Here is a 17,984-nt window from a genome sequence, read left to right on the forward strand (position 1 = left end):
CTTTTCGTGGTTGGCATTGCTGCCCCACATATTTATACCATCAAATAGTGTTTCTCTTTCTTCCCTCCTGCCGTCCTACTCCTCTTTCCATCCTAGTAACGTGTCCTGACTGGAACAAATAAAAAACAAGAGCATTTCAAAAAAGAGCAGCTTGCATAGAATCACAGAATCATTGCCTTTGCAAATATCCAAGTCTTGGTCAGAGTCATCCAAGTCTGAGTATTGCCTATTTCTATTGATTCTTTTCTGGGTTTGGGTTCATAGAATCATGGAATCATAGAATATCCAGAGTTGGAAGGGGCCCACAAAGATCATTGAGTCCAGCTCCTGGCCCTGCACAGTTGAACACCAAAATTCCCACCATGTGCCTGGGACTGTTAGCCAAATGCTCCTTGAAATCTAGGGGTTTGTTGTTATTTTATTTTTATAATTATTTTTAATTTCACATGCTGGTTTTTTTGCTCTGCTAAATGAAAAATGGGGCAAATATCCCAACAACAAATATGGAGAACAGCAATGACTTTCAGGAACATGACCTGTTATCCCTTGAGCTATAACTTTTTCTCCAAACTTCTGTGTAAATGGACAGTGTGAAGGTACCAGGATCAGGCCACAGCTGCCACAGACAAGGCAATTGCAATGAGGAAACACAATTTAACTCTTATTTCACTCTACTGACTGCCAAATAGTGACAAAAATGAAGGATGTGTCTCAAAAGATCTCAGAGTAAGCTGCTAACCCATCAGTCCTGATGGACAGGAACACATTGCTCAGGCTCTTGGTGTTTGCAAAAACACCTGAACTACCAGGTGAAAATAATAAACACAATTCTGTTTCATTGCCAGTGCTTACAAAGGTGCATTTCTAGAGTATCCTGTGTCAGCATCTTCACCAAGAGTTCTCTGGTGTAACTGGCAGTGTTGGGTTTATGGTTAGACTCGATGATCATACAGGTCTTCTCCTACCTCAATGATTCCATGATTCTGTGACACTCGAGCAGCACCTATGGAAACCAGTTTCCATTTTCAGCCAGTTCCTCTCTGTGTTCGTGCAGTGGGTCCAAAAGATCCTCTCTCTTACTTGGTTCATTCAGCACCTCCATCAGGAAACTGCCTTCAAACCATTCAAGAAACCTCTTGGGGTAGTCATGCGCAGCCGTGCTGCTCTCTCAGGCCTATGGCTGTGATGATTTCTCTGAGTGCCTGAAGTAAACTTCATCCACCTCCTCACCTTCATCAGGTGATCTCCATCAGACTCCTACTACAACATACCCTGTGCTGGGCCATCTTCTGAGCGCAGACTTGGTGGACCCCGAGGCATTCAAGTCAGGTCTTGCTCATCCTTGCCAGTGCCCAGGAGAAGACATCTATTAAAAAAACATATTACAAAAAAAAAAAAAAAAAAAAAAAAAAAAAAAAAAAAGTAAATAAACTTATTTTCTAGAATAACCCAGGTCATGCACATGAGCAACAGCCCCCACTGAGTTTGACATTCTCAAATTGCAGTAAAATGAAGCACAAAGGGGAATCTTTCTGAAGAAAAAAGTAAATGTTTTGATACCATATTTTAGCAGCATTTCCTGGGATTTAGGCCATTAAAGCCAAGTGCTCCAGGATGTTTAGAGAGTCCTCATGAACACATAAGTGCAATCTGAGGCTTTGCATACTTTTTTGTATTTTAATATCCCAGTGTTAACTTTTAAGTCCCCCATGCTCATGCAGTTCTTATTTACTTAGCACCCAGTTTTTATACACAGCATTCTCATGCTCATAAACTGTTGTTTGCTAACACATAAGGGAGGACTGTTTGGAGTTTCTAGAATTTTATTATAAACAGCCCCAAGGTTTCCCCAGCCTACAGCAGTTTTGAAGCCTTGCCAGGCACAGGCCCATTGTGCGTGTTTTTTCCCTGGAGCTCAAGATCCTTAGAGGATGAAACATCCCAGGGCTCTGTGTTGTTTAGATACAGTTGTGAGAAAGCCTCCTTCTCCATAATTTCTAATAATCCTCCTGAAACAGTTATTTAGATCCCACTAGTGTGGAGACCCTTCCTCGAAGATTTGTTTCCCCTCTGCTTGAGATTTCTCTTCTCAGGGTTTGGGGATACTGGCTTGAGGATGCTCCAGGGCTCCTGTGCCAAGCTGCACAATTTTTTTGGGTCTTTGAAGTAATTAAGGCCATATTTATGAACCTATTAGTATTTTACCTTCAGGTGCTCAGTCCAAGCTTATTGTCTAGAGTCAGCTTTTCTATGGTGGCTCACCTCTCCTGCAGCTGATTTCTCCTGACAGGGTGAATTCCCAGGGCTTCCAGCAGACCATTTCCTGGTCTCCTTACCACCATGCATTGGTTGGAAGAGCTGTTGTCAGGCATTTCAATACCAGGGGAAGTGAGGCTGCCCAGGGCTCTCCCAGAGGTGCCAGGTAGCACCAACACAAGACTATATGTGAACACAACAAGCAAAAAATTTAGGTTTAGGTTGAATATTAGGAGAAGGTTCTTCCCTCAGAGGGTGCTGGGCACTGAACAGGCTCCCCAGGGCAGTGGTCATGGCCTCAAGGCTGACAGAGCTCAAGGAGTGTTTGGACAGCAAAACCAGGGATGTGGTGGGATTGTTGGGGTGTCCTGCGCAGGGCCAGGAGTTGGACTTGTGGGTCCCTTGTGGGTCCCTTCCAGCTCAGGATATTCTGTGATTCTATGAAGAATGGGTGAAAGAGAGCAGAGAGAGTGAGGAAAGCATGGGCTGGAACCCTTTCTCCCAGAATAATTCCCCTTTTACCAGTTTCCCAATCCATGCTTTTTGATGCTTTCACCTCTTGCAGCACATTTTTTTCCAGGCAGCTAGTCAAGACAGTTGAGTCCCAAAACTTGTTGACTCATTGAGAAGAGCCTTTGCATAGCGAAGCAACTGCATTCCAGCTCCCTGGCAGGGCAGGACCTTAGAGTGGTGTCTGATGCCTCCGTGGTCTGGAGTATCTTTGTGGAGATTTCAAAACACCTTTAGTTTCACAGCCCTGGATAGGGAAAAGAGTTAAAACAGACAGTTTGTGTCTTTGGGGCTTTGCAGTGCAATAGAGCGAGAGCACAACGACACAGCTGCATTTGTTTTATTTTCTTGTCACCAGAGAAACAAGAAGGAAAAATTTGCAGTGGTGTTTCCATGAAATTAAGAGAAAAAAACCCACATAGTTTATAGAGGAAACCTCATTCCCCTCCCTAACTTTATACTAGTGATGGTTCAAAAAAAAAAAAAGTACATTTTTGAACTTAGTCACATCCCACCCCACCCACGGTCCTTAACGCCATGTACAGACCTAAGAAAGAAATTTCATTTTCCTTCCTATCTAAACATTTGCTGGAGCCTGGAGGTACTGCACACCCTTGCCACCCCCTCCTGAAATGACTACTCTGGCTAAGGTTACAAATAAAATAGAGACTTTCTCTATTAGGTTTCAGCTAACTGCATGAATAATATTCCCTCGAGACATACGCATTATGTTTAACTGTAAATCTACTGGGGGACACTTTTGCAATGACTAATGGGTATAAATAGAAAGGTAAGGAATTAATTAGTGCCTTATCCTGGGAAAAGAGGGGGCTGAAATGGAGCAGATAGGGAAAAAAAGGCTTTTTCTCTGAATGTGGAGGTATAGCAGTGTGGGCTGCTGGGCTGGAAGGAGGCTGGCCCCGGTTCCAGTGACTTCCCTCAGGAGTCTGGTGGCCTGGCAAGGACACCTCAGGGTTCAGTAACTGAGCTGATTTATGTGAAATGTTAATTGTATCTTTAATCCCAGCTTTGCCTCTGTAACCATGCTATTCTGCCTTTGGGTCTTACAGGAACGTTTCCAACATCAACCCTTGTATTGAGCTGAATCCTTAGGGCAGATTATGTGTAATTCCATTTCAGTGGGACCTGTGAAAAGGAATTAGAAAGGAAACATGTAAAAAACACCAACACTGAAACCAAAGAGAGGGGTTTTACTGGCTTTAGGGACCTGTGATTCAGGTCATAAATGAAAATCTGTGACTTCAAGGGTGCACCTGGTAACTAAAGATGCTCATCAAGACAAAGCATTAAATTGAGGTTTTGAAAACCCCTAATCCTCACGACCCCTCAGGAGTGGGAGGGCTCAGAGCTGAGTTTCTGCAGTGGTAGGGAGCTGTGCTTGGCTGCTGGCGAACAACATCACCCCAAACTCTCTGGAAGACCAGTGCAGTCCTGGAGCAAGGGATTCCATTGCCGCCCCTTTCATGACCTGAACACGGGGCCAAATTTTTCACAGGTCAAACTAATAATAATTTGCAAAATTTTTGCACAGTTTTGTAATCGCAGTGATTTGCAAAATAACTTGAGAAACCCAAATTTTGCAGCTGATTCAAGTCTTGATAACAGTGCCACAGGCACACAGATGTGCCTCTGAGTGACAGAGGCCTCTGAAATCTGCGTCCACCTCAATCATCAAGTCAGGAAGCAAAATCCCAATGCTCCTTCCAGCCCTCCTTGAACTGATTTTATGTGCTGAGCCCTTCCAGGACTTGCTTCCCTCCGCTGGGGTGGAGGCTGCAGGGAGCTCTCCAGGCACCCCTGTTTGGGGAGGACAGTGGGCAGCCACCCAGCTGCTGTTCCTCGGGTTGCTGAGCTCTTCCACTGCTCCATGGCTGCTGCTTCTCACGTATTTGATGTGAATCCAGGGAACCCTGTGCAGCTCTTCGGCTCAGCTCCCGGGTCACGTAGAGCAGAGTGTTGCTTGTGCTTTTGGCACGACACTTAACACCTCCCCTTCCCTTACACACATGCTGGAATTCTTGCTTCAACACAAAGCAAGGTCCTCGTCCCATTTGTGGCTGTATTGATACTGAAGAAATGTATAATTCCATAATGAATTGTCCTCCTGGCCAAGTACAACACGGCAATAAAATTCCCCTCTCCCGTCAGATGAACTGAGAAGGAAAATGGTATTTGCACCAATTGTCATAAAAGTTTGAACAGCAGTTTTGGGCATGTAAGAAATGCAATATAATTAAATATGTAATAAGTGGTTAGAAAAAGATTCTTATCTGAGTTAGATTCAAAAGTCTTACTAAAAAGTAAAACAAAAAAACCCCAACCCTATTAAAAAAAAAAAAAGTTTTATTAAACTGGTATTCCCCTGAGACAAAGCAAATACTCTGCAGGGCAAGTTAGCAGAGCTATATTCCATCCTTCCTTGGATTCCTTTTTGATGGTACCTTAAATCAAGATGAGATATCAGGGTCACGAGGAAGTTAAAATTTTTGCCAGAGATGCAACATCTTCTTTTACCAGGGTAACTGAATGTCTGTGCTCTTCATTTAAGCATTAACGTGAGCCCAACCTCCAACACCAAAGGAAAGCATTTTGATCACATACACACAATAAATAACATCTTGTGTTTATACTCATTTTCCTTAAGGCTGCCAGTGGAACTGGAATGCTTATCTCCAGTCCAAAGAGGGTTGAGATTTTCCAGCTTCAGTGTGTGATAAACAAAATGAAGAGTGGGGAGGGGAAAGTAAAGCATGTACTTACTGTCTTTTACATACAGTTCTTTTACATATGATTCTTTTACATACAGTCCTTCTGCTACCCATAGTTCTTCTTTTACCTCCAGCTCTTCTTTTTACCCACAGTTCTTTTACCTACACTTCTTCACCTTCCTTTGTGTTCCTCTTCCATTCAGGCTCTGACAGCCTCCATCTACAAAGGTGAAATACTAAGAGAGACACAGAAATGAGTAAGAAATCAGGCATTATTTATTTCTTTAGAAATTATTTTCTTAGGCACAGATACCAGGGTTTCATTTTACATTGAGATTTCCCCTGCATCACTCTGGCAGTCTAAAGGGTCTCAAAAGGTTTGGTGTTACCTACCCGAGTGCCTCTTCACACAGCAGCATAACTAGAAAAGCTGCATTAAAAACATGCCCTGCCATGAAATCATGAAATAAATAATTTGTGCCTCTCCTAAAACTGTGGTAGTGATTGTGGCAGGCTCACCTGCTCACAGGAGAAGCTTCAAGGCTTAATAGCTGAAGCGTGCATGAGCTCAAGCAAATGTGAGCATCCCTGAAAGCAGCCCGCTCACCTTTGCACGCCTCACAAGGTAGAATCCCATCCTGTCTGCTCAGCACATCTCTGTCAGACACAAAGAAATAAAAGGTGAGTCTGTGATTGAGAGATGATCTAGCAGAGCCCACCCTTGCAGAGACACAAGGACAAGCTCAGTGAGAAAGGATGAAGGAAGAGGAGGCTGAGGGGAGACATTGCAGTTGCAAATTCCTCATGAGGGGAAGAGGAGGGGCAGGCACTGAGCTCTGCTCTGTGGTTACCAGCGACAGGACCCAAGGGAATGGCCTGAAATTGTGCCAGGGAAGGTTTAAGTTGGATATTAGAAGAAGGTTCTTCACCCAGAGAGTGGTTGGGCACTGAACATGCTCCCCAGGACAGTGGGCACAGCACCAAGGCTGACAGAGTTCAAGAAGCGCTTGGATGATAATCTCAGGCGTGTGGTGTGACTCTTGGGGATGGTCCTGTGCAGGGCCAGGAGTTGGACTGGATGATCCTTGTGGGTCCATTCCAACTTGGCATATTCTCTGATTCTGTGATGCTGGAACAGGGATTTGGGAAGGAAGGACTTGCAGGAGCCACTGGAAGACTTGTGGGAAAATCAGCCTCCCACATCCCTTTTGGGGAATCCAGATAATTGAAGGCTGTAGGAGTGCTAGATAAAAAACCCCAGACCAGGGATGATTAAGTTCTCCAGGCCTCTCATCAAGAACACATGGATCCCATTGAGAGACCGCAGGGAGACACATCTTTTTGGGGAGGACTGAGGACTGGCAGCAGGAGTCAGCAGCTGGTTTTGGCAAAGCCTCTGTCCTGATTTGTCTCTGGGAGCAAACAGCAAGCTTGCCTCTGGTCTGAGGTTTTGCTCTTTAAACCTTTGGGAAGAGGTGTGGGAGCATGGGAGGTACCAGGTCTATATTTGTCTCCCAGCAGCCTTGAGTATATGTGCTGCAGCCACCAAGAAAATCCACTTGGGCTGCCTGCCTGCTGGCTGGAGCACACCAGAGAGGACCTGAACCAGAAATGCCAGTAAAGATCACAGCCTGAGTTTGCTGCCTCTGAGCTGCTGACACCCATTAGCAGCCCCAGCCCCAGTTTCAACAGCATCATGCTGACTTAAGAGTCTGTTGCCAGAGATAGGAGTTGCTTTCATGCAGCCCAAAGTCCCTATTTCAGGAGAATGTGTATTTAAAAGCTGTCATTTGGATACAGGTTTGAATACGTTCATTATAAAGTCTTTTAACATCATCACAGCCTTAACAGTTATGTTCTGTAGGTGCTACCTTTCCTCACAGACGATTTGGGTGGGACGTGATAACCTCCTCATCCTATAAAACACCAAATTTAAGAAGGTGTCACAAGTTCAAACACACATAGGTGACAATCTGCACCCCGTGCCCCTATGGAGGCCCTGTACAGGGTTTGCACTGTAACAACCTCCATCCCTTCCCTGTGCAGAACAGACATCCCAGAACACATCCACTACTTGAATGGCACTCCGTGCCCTGTCACTCCATGGGGCTGTCCCTCAAAACAGCAAGATTGACCCACTGCTCCATATATCCCTCCACTTGTCCCCAAGGTTTTCTGCCCTGCACAGGACAGCAGGTGCCCCAGCAGCCTGCTCGCCTGAGCCATCAGCTGCATCCCATCAGCTCCAGTCTTCTAGCTCCATTGTAGCCACCACAGGAGCATATCCCCATTTTCCTATACCAAGTGTTGGGGTCCCCCTCTGGTGATGAGAAGTCACTCCCCTCTCTCCATCTGCTTCTGCATCAGCTCTAGGGGCAGCTTCAGTGCTGCCTTCCAACCAGGAGGCTTCCATTAGTGCCCCATCAGCAGCTCCTTGGACACCCTAAGTTGTCAGTTGGACTTTCCATCCCTGGGTGATGAAGGTCCCAGATCCAGGCCATCAGGACAGGGTCCCAGATCCAGGCCATCAGGTCAGGGTCCCAGATCCAGGTCCCATATTCAGACCATCAGGACAGGTGACAGAAGTTTCTCCTGGAGCAGAACCTATCCCAGTCTAGCTTCTCAGCTGGGGAGAGAGAGCTGTGGGGTCTCGCACCTCTCAGAGCTTCTTCTCCTTTTCTTCTCCCTGCGTGGGTGTAAGAAAGGACTGGGTAGCACTCAAGCTCTAGGGAAGTAGATAGCTCACATCTCTGCATCCTGAGACATGGGGTGAGGGATGCTATGCTGTGCTGTAATGGTTTTAAATGGCTCCCATCTTTTTTTCTTGAGCCCTTGTCATAATAAGAGCTGTAAGTAGAACTTTCTCAGCAGGTCCTGGTAATAACACCACGTTTGTTCTTCCCACGGAGACTCCCTGTTCATAGGAGCTGAATGCTTTAATTGTGAAGGAATCAGCTCTGGCAGAGATGAGGCCCTTTTGGCTGGAAAAAACAATGCTCTGTTTTCAGAAGGTTTCTCCAGAAATCCCACGTTTCTACAGAATATCCAGAACCCAGCCAAAGGGTCGAAAGGAAACAATTCAGACACGGTGAGGTTATCTGTGACCTGATGAAAAGGAGGTTGCCAGGTCAGTACTCCCATCTTTGCACTCTTTCTCTAAAAAGAGAGGGGATGGGAGGGGAGTCCATCTGCAGCCACCTCTGGCTGGTCAGTCCAGGTTTCACTGAGCCACACACCAAACTACCACAAAAATACATGGAGCAGGAGCAAAAAGCGCAGGGTTTTCATTGCCTTACTGGAATCTGGCCTGAGATGAAAGATCAGTTATTTTATCAATCTAGTGTCCTGCGTGGTTGTTCTCAGCTGACTGTGCTGTGTTCTCCATGTGAGCAGGACATGGGAAAGGGGCACAAGACAAGCTGTGAGAGCAGGATGGGGGGGGGGGCAGCATCCTAGTGCTGTTCCCCCAGAGGCTCCAGCTCTAGCCACAGCAATAAGCTCGCAGCAGGCACATCCCTTTTCCAGCTTGGGTCATGACTCTGCTTTATCTGCCCTAAAGCTCTTCATAAGCCAGGAATGCTTTTTTCCATCAGGTTGCCGGAGCAGAGCACATCGTAAACCTGCACATCTGTAACACATGGAGGGAACCTGGATCGCACATGCTGGGTCTCTGTGACCAGATCTTCTCTTCCCAGGGGACAGAAAGGAGCATTCAGGAGCTACAGCTCTGGAGAGAGGATGGACACAGCCCTGAGGGTCTCCAGCATCTGCTCTCGTTGCCATCCCTTCTCCGGTGTCCCTGGCAGGACCAGGCACAGCACCCAGCTGCTCGCAAGGACAACCAGGTCATATGGCTGCAGCTTTCTCCTTCACAGCATATCTGGGCCCTGGGCAAGGAAAATATTGACAACTACAATGACATCTGTGCTCCTGCCACTGGACAGGCACAGCACTTGCTTCTGGCCAGAATGATCCATAATGCATCCCTGGAGCATGCTGGGTGGTGTGTTCCTATAAGATTGACTTGAAATGTAAGGTATGAATATACACAGCTGGTTTCTCCTGATGTAAACCCATGGCTTCTCCCTTTTGGAGACTTTCCAGCTGTGTGGTGATTGGAGGCAAAGGGAAATAAAAAATCCTAGCCATAAATGGAAACGTTTGTAAGGAACGGGGTAAGACCAGCTGCCAAGTCACAGTTACTGCAGGATGACTAAGCAGCAGAATCGGCACAAGATTCTGCCCTTTCTGTAACTGCTGCTCTTTCACACAGACAAAAGCCATGCAGATGCCCTCCCCCACCCCCTGCAACTGCTCCACTATCCCCAGGTAGAGCTTGGTGATCAGAAACACAAAGACAAACACAAAGGCACTGGAGATAGCAGGCAAGGGGTGCCTAGCTCCTGAAGCCTGGCTCTGGGCGCTCTGAAGCAGGGGTGGTCCCAAATCCAGCAGGATTACCTTGAAATAAGAAGTCAGGAACCATTTCTGAGTTTATAAACCTTACCCCACACTTTCCAAATCCTTTCTGAGCCAAGGCAATGTGCTCAAGAGGCAAGAAGATCTCTCTTTAATTTTCCTCTGCATTGTGTAGTGAGTGCCTTGGGATTGCAGACTGCTTTCCTCTGAAACCCTGACTAACCCAGGGCTCTGAAGAGAGGACTTTCTGTTGCCTCTGTTGACATGGGGACCAGCAGAATCACTGCTGAATGGTTGAGGCTGGCAGGCACCATCCAGTCCAAACCCCTGGCTTGAGCAGGGCCAGCCAGAACAGGCTGCACAGGACAGTGCCCTGTCTGGTTTTGAGTATCTCCACAGCTGGAGGTCACACAACATCTCTGGGCAACCAGTTCCAGGGTCTGACCACCCTCACTGGAAAAAAAAAATGCTTCCTTGTGTTCAGGTGGAATTTCGTGTGTTTCAGTTTATGCCTGTTACCTCTTATCCTATTAAAATCACTTGATTACTAAATTTCTCTTAAGGTACAGTAAAACCTATTAGGCTCCTATTCATTGAATGATTAAGATTTAAGACTACATTTCAAATGTTTTAATAGAATTCAAGGGTCTTTTTGGGCCATTTTGATGCAAATTTCCTGGGAAAAGTGTGCATAGTAATAAATTTGTTTTTACTAATGCAGCACGTGTGTCCTGTCCAGTGTTGAACAAGCAGTCATTAATTTAAGTGCAACAAAAAAGCCCAGTGTTTGTGGGTCAACTGAGCATTTCAGTCTCAGTTTTGCAACTGCACAGTGAACACGTGCTTCTAATTTGGCTATCAAAATCATGGGACTGAAAAAAAAACAGGGGCAAAGTGGTCACAGGCTTGATTCAACTATACAAGTTCATGAAAAAATTGCATAAAAATCATAGAATCGTGGCATCTCAGAATGGTTTGGGTTGGAAGGGACCTTAAAGATCATCTCATTCCACCCCCTGCCATGGGCAGGGACACCTTCCACTAGCCCAGGTTGCTCCAAGCCCCGTCCAACCTGGCCTTGGATACTTCCAGGGATGGGGCAGCCACAGCTTCTCTGGGCAACCTGTGCCAGAGCCTCCCCACCCTCACAGGAAAGAAGTTCTTCTGAATATTTCTTCCTAATACATAATGCTCTACAGGAGCTGAAGGGTGGTGTGTACTCCTTGGATCACAAGGAGCCACTGAAACAGCCACGATGACCTCCTTTATAACTGGAAAGAAACGTGACTTGTATGGACCAGTTTGTCAGCTTCTGACCTGTCTGATACAGTTGGATAACTTTACTTCAGACATGTTCACCTCTTGTCCCTGCTATAAAGAGGGTTTTCACAGAATTTCTTTCACACAGGAATGAAGGGATAGAGGTTCATTTCCCACATTTCCTCCAGTTTTGGGCTCAGACAAACTCTTAATTTCTTTGTTTTGCAATACGTCACCAACTAAATAGCTCCCAAAATATTTTTCCAGCTCTTATCTTTACCTAATAACCTACCAGACATTAAAAAAAGAAATATTACTCAAACATCTTTGTCAACCGCCATGTTTAAAGTATATGAGACAGCTCCTGGGATGTGGCAATGCCTGAATTCTGCATAAGGAATGCCATCATTGACTCACCATTCAGTCATGGAGCATCTCCCATCAGAGTGGTTTTTGGCCATGTCTTGCTACATCAATAAGGGGCTTCCCAGGCCCTGCAAAAAACGTAGACTGTGAAACCAAGGAACTCTGAATTTTCAGGAAATCCCAAATCCCCTTGTGGTGATGAGGTGTAGAGCCAATCAGTTTGGGTTTGATAGAATCACAGAGTCATAGAATCACAGAATATCGAGTTGGAAGAGACCCACAAGGATCATCGAGTCCAACTCCTGACCCCGCACAGGACACCCCAACAATCCCACCCTGTACCTGAGAGTGTTGTCCAAATGCTTCTTGAGCTCTTTCAACCTTGAGGCTGTGACCACTTCCCTGGGGAGACTGTTCAGTGCCCAGCCACCCTCTGGGGGAAGAGCCTTCTCCTAATATCCAACCTAAACCTCCCCTGACCCAGCTCCAGCTGTTCCCTCAGGTCCTGTCATGGGTCACACAGAGAAGAGATCAGTCCTGCCCCTCCATGAGTCTCCCCTCAGTCTCCTCTTCTCCAGGCTAAACGACCCAAGTGCCCTCAGCTGCTCCTCATATGGCTTCCCCTCCAGACCCTCCACCATCCTCCTGATGGTGGCCCTTCTTTGCACATTATCCAGTCATGGTGAGACCAGGGATGCTGCAGAAGGAAATTTGTGCAAGGCCAGTCTGTTCCTGCCTAGCAGTAAATGGCACTTCCAGCAGGATGCTGTGGTGCCTCGAGTCACATCCCAGGCTGCTGTTGGGACGGCCAGTTTCAGGCACAGTAATCTGCCACATGTTCTCATTTCCCCTGCAAGCCAGACCCCTTTTGACACACTTTTCAAAGGAGCTGTGGAGCTCCAGATGGGACTCATCCAGCCGCCCTCGGCTGTGTCTTGTTTGGTACGTGCCCAGTGCTTCCCCATTGGGCTCTTGGAGCCAGAAAAAACTGCAGTCTGCTGCTCATGGCCTGGGATTTATCTGGGATAGGCTTGCCCTAGAAAAGCAGCATTCTGGTTTTACAAGCTGCCTTTGAAAAATCTCAAATACTTCAAGTCCCGTAGCAAATACTGTATGTAACTGTGTTTAGCTCTCACATTAACCAAAACATAATTTTATATGAAGGGGTAATTTTATCACCAGAAACCCAGAGAAATAATCCATGCTGAATTTCCCATTTATGCATAAATAAGCACAACTCAGATGAATGAGCAAACACTTTGTGGCTCCTGAGGGTTTGGATTCTTTTAGGGCAAGAGAGGGATTTGCAGGGATTTCAGAAGCTATAGGCAAGTGCTTTGAGTTAATATCCATGTTTATGAAGGTTTGAACTGCTTTCTAGAGCTGAGCCAGGAATGAAACACCATCCAGGGTATGGCAGATATGCCTTTTCCCCGTGCCTTTGAAGCAGTGAAACACTGTGGGATCTAGGTTATTCCCGCTTGTTCCTGCCCTGCTTGCTTTCTCTTAAGCCACAAGAAATGCTAGTTGAGGGGAATGGGATTTGATTGTTGGGACAGAAGAGAAGAGAGACAGAGGAAAACTTCAGGGGCAACCTTAGAATCACGTTTAAGGGTCTTTAAGGTCTCATTACACCAGGTTTGTGCCATGTGGCAAAGCCTGCTTTCAAGATGGGGTGCTAAGACCCACACTGCCTGCAGCCTGTCCTTCCACTTCCTCTCCCCAGCAGCTGCCTCAGGCCAGGACCAGGGCAGTAGCATCAGAGGTGAAGGGATCTTTTATAGATTGCAAATATATATTGTAGGACAGGTCTTGAAACTGCTGGCTGCCCTCCAAGGACCTCGGCTGCAAGGGCTGGCCTTGACATGCCTTCAGTGCAGTATGGGGTCATGCAGCTGGGCTGGGCACCTGCTGTGTGATTTGGTTCAGTCTGACTGCAAGAGATGCATTTCTGACATGAAATGCAGAATGAAGGGCAGAATTCCCTTTCTGGTGTACACCAGCATCCGAGGTTTATTACGCCTGCAGGCGTTAATCCCCCCAGTCCTAACACAAGAAAAGCTTGTTTCTGGAAAGCTGGAAGAACATCAAAGAGCCACTACACCCCCATGCATGAGGCAAGGAGGGACTAACAATGAAGCCACCTACTTCTAGTGACTTTCAGTCTGGCAGCCAAGAGGGAGCATCCTCATCAAAAGGAAAAAATGAAGCAGGTGCAGGGCTGATCCTGAGATCATCCCGAGAAAGGACCGGCTTTTCATGGAATCGCAGAATGGTTTGAGTTGGAAGAGACCTTAAAGCTCATGCAGTTCCTGAGATCAGGAACTTCCACAGCTCAGGCTGCTCCAGTCTCTTCCAGGAAGGGCACATCACAGTGCACATCTGAGGGATGTGGGTACCATGAGGCTTGGCAGGCTGTCTCTCTGCCTCAGCTTGATTCTGCGGAAGGATGCTATTTATTTCCTCTTGTCAAGTATCCCCTGACCTCACCTCTGTGGCTGGGAGCTCTCTGAAGCTCATATTTTCCAGGATAACAGGTCAGATTTCAAATTTCAGCTTCAAAAATGATTTGCTGCTGGCTGGTATAAGCTGGAGGATAACTCCAACTGTGTCCTTACTGATCTACATGTAAAGCAGGGCTTGCCTTCGTCAAAGGTTGTTTCAAAGCTGCCTGTGTACAGACAATTTGTGCCTTAATCCTTTCCTAGTCCTGAGGACAACTGTTCAAAGCAAAAGTCTCCAGGTTCTCTTGCCAGAAGTCTAGTTTGGGTTATTAATCTGCCCCACAGAATGGCTTTGCCATGTCCCTACAATACCTTCATGGTGGGTAGAGGTCTCAAAATTAAATAATAATTGTGTAACTAAGAGAAAAGAAAGGTTGGCCCTACAGGCTGTCTGATGACATACAAAACCATCCCCAAACACACCCAGAACCAAGGAGTAAGGGGACCTCCACTACCCTCAGACCCCTTACGAGTTTGGAGTTTTTCCAGATTGCTGCTGTGGTGAGCCTGTCTGCTATGAGGACCTTCTCCGTAGGTGTCATGGCTGGGAACAGGCCTCTGGACTTTTTGCCATTACCTTGGAGTGCTCCTCCAGACTTCTGACCCTGCGAACAAGAACTGGGTGTTCAGGTCATGGGAGAAAAAAGAAAACACGAGTAAGACATCTCAGCTGATACATGACTCTGTAAGGGAAGAAGGAACGTGATCTCTCGTGTGGGGTAAAACATACCTTTAAGGTAGAAAATGGGCTTAATGACATCGTCATTCCTTATTCTTAGTGCTTCAGTGACTAAACAAACCTGAGTTTGATGAGGCAGCATCTTTTATGTGGCCAACAGATTGTGAAAAAAAAAATAGAAATTTTTAGGCAGGGTTGAAGTCTGTGGTTGTACCAGGACTGCTACGGCTTTGTGCAGTCGAATCAGATGACTTTGCAACAACAGATGGCCCCCAAAGCTTCTTGCATGTTTTTTCTCCACTAGAAAATTCTTCTCAAGAAAGAGTTTATCTCTCAAGACCTTTGGAGGCACCCAGAACAAAGAAGAAGAAGAGTTGTTGATGCTCCATTCCTGGAAGCGTTCAAGTCCAGGTTGGATGAGGCTTGGAGCAACCTGGTCTAAGTGGAAGGTGTCCCTGCCCATGGCAGGGAGTGGAACAAAATGATCTTTAAGGTCCCTTCCAACCTAAACCATTCTATGATTCTATGATTTTATAAGGTGTCATAACCAGAAGCGAAGAAAAAAAGAAAAAAAATTTTCTCCAAATGCATGAGGTAAGGGGTAGGAAACGTCTGCTTTGCCTCCAGCTTCTGCTATTTCTTTCTCTTTTCCCTTTTTAATATATTACCATCGAGAAGAGACGCCCCAGCTGCGTTTCTTTTTGGTTCAGCAGCTTGGATGTTGTACTCCAAAATTTACACAGGGATGACAAAGCTGGGAAGTGTTTCCTGCTGGTGTCTGCAGTGATGGATGGGACTGGGAGTGCTACTCTGGTGAGGCCAAGGGCAGGAGGAAGGGTTGCAGCAGTATTTCAAGGCAATAAGTCACTCTGTGCATTCCCAGTCCTCACTGGAAGGACCGTGTCATTGCCTCAGGGTGCTCCTGTGAGCACCTCTGTAGTCACCACATGTGACAGGGATGACCACATCCATAAGAAACTGAAAGAAACAGGAAAGGTAAAGAAAAAGAAATTAAACAGTACCCATTACTGTGTTCAGAAGTACATGTCACCTTCTTGTGAGGCAACTGCTGGCCCAGCTGGCTGCAGCCACCCTCCTGCCATATGTCCTCCAGATCTCTCTGCTGCTACAGGTCCCAGAGGCTGGGCTGATGCAATATATGCTTTCTGTGGAAAACCACGGAAAACAGACCCTGTGGACCAAGCCTGAACTCCCAACAGATAGAGAGGAGAAATTTTGAGGGGCGAGACCCTGGTAGAGCATTGTTTGCCCATGGGCTTAGCTATGGACAACCAAGAAGCCATGTTAAGGGTAGATAGAAAAAATTAATTGTTTGTCTAATTAAAGTCTTCTCATCCTGGTCAGACCATAACAACTTATTTAATTTCATTGTTATATAGGTTCCTAGAATCTAAATGATCAAATTATTGATGGGAATTAGCAAAAACTAAAACTCTTAAATGCAAGTCTCCCAGAGCTGCACTATGCTTTGGTGATGCTCCCTCGTCCCATGAACCATTATGGGAGGCCATCAGCTTCCTAAATCCTTTCCCTGGAGAAGGAGGATGATGATGACAGTGTGTGCTGGGGGCAGGGGGAGAATGGTCTTCCTTCATTGTCTCGAGTTTGCTCAGAATTAATTCTGTGTGTCAACCCCATATTTCTGTATTTCTTAACAGGTTACAGTCTTTCCTCTGCTGCTGGTCCATAAGCTTACGTACACCACGATTCTTTCTCCTTATACAATATTACTTCTTTTAAGGGGAAAAGCCATGCAATTAGACAAAATAATGCAAAGTGTAAACTGAAACACACTTGGGAATAAGAGCTAAAGCAAACCCCAAACCACAGGAGAGCAAGAGCCATTTGAATACTCAGTTATTTGGCTGTCACAGCTATGAGAGGCAAGGCAAAGGACCTCTGCTCTTGGGATAATCGTAGGCACAAGAAAGGCTCTTAAATACATAGTTCAAAATCATTCCAGATGATCTGGGTATGCATTTTAGGAGTCTTACCACACTGGTAAAGTGGCCTCAGTGATCTCCTTCCCCAGCCATCACCTTCCCATGAAGGGCTGTGAATCAGCGTTGCCTCAAACAAGGAGCATTTAGTCAGAGGAAAACAGAGAAATGTGGCCCAAATTGTGTTGTTGTTACATAAACCCCCCCGCTGAACATCTGGAGAACATCTGAAGTTTAACAAAGCAGGCCCGCAGGCAGAGGCATTTTTGACCTTCCCTGTAATGGAAGCACAAAAATTGAGACTGAAAAGAGGGGAGTGAATATAATCAGAAATGGAAGACAAAATTACTGGGGCCGACCTCGGCCCAAATACCGGACAAGGGCTCCTGCAGTCCTGCCTGAAGAGTGCACAGGAGTGGGGAGAGACAAGACAACAGTCCTAAACACAAGGTGCTGGGCACTGCTGAAAGATTTCTGCAGGTCCCTGTCTTCTGGGAAAGCCAGCTTGCCACCCGGCTCTGGTTAAAATTGTTTCTTCTGGGCAAACTGGAATTTGAAGTGAACATTTGGGTTTTTTTCTCATGGGGAAAACTGACAAAGACTCCAGAACTGAGGCTTGGAAAGAGACACTTTTTGCTGGTTTGGGATTTTCTTTTCCTTTCTGCAGGGGTAAAATGCTAGGGCACAGTTAGGGGGTGGAGGGGGAAAATGAACGGAAGCAGGAAAGATCCCTCCTGCCACCTACCTTTTCTAGCAAAGAGCTGTAAATCAGCCCACAGACAGAGAGATCTTTCCCCAGGTGCCTTTTACATCCCTGTGTTGGATGTGGCCCAGCTGGGAACAGGTAGAAGCCCCCTTTTCCCACCCCTTCTTGCTGGCAGCAGCACATCCTGCTGGCTGAGCAGCCCTTGCCATGAGTGTGTAGCCCAGGGGCTTGTCCCTATCACAGTCGTTGACTCATGCCAAGGACTGTGGCAAGCCATTAATAGGCATTTCCTGAGCTGTAACAATAAGTGCCTTTCTTAGGGCAGATGTGAAGGCATTTTTTCCTACCTTTCCATGTAGAGGAGAGTGGGATATCTGATACAGGCACCAGCCACATGCAGAGCCTCCCTAGGGATGCTCCTCAGACTTTCCAGCTGTGAGTGAGGTGTCCCCAACGCTGCAGGGAGCCCAACAAGCATCTCAGCTGAGACATCCAGGAGACAGCATGACTAAGAGAAGGACATGAGACAAGGCAGGAGCAAGGCAGTGCCTCCCTGTTACAGAAACAGGACACCATTTTCCTGTTGAATGTCCC

The sequence above is a fragment of the Pseudopipra pipra genome, chromosome 7 (genome assembly GCF_036250125.1).
Source record: "Pseudopipra pipra isolate bDixPip1 chromosome 7, bDixPip1.hap1, whole genome shotgun sequence".
Classification (NCBI taxonomy): Eukaryota; Metazoa; Chordata; class Aves; order Passeriformes; family Pipridae; genus Pseudopipra; species Pseudopipra pipra.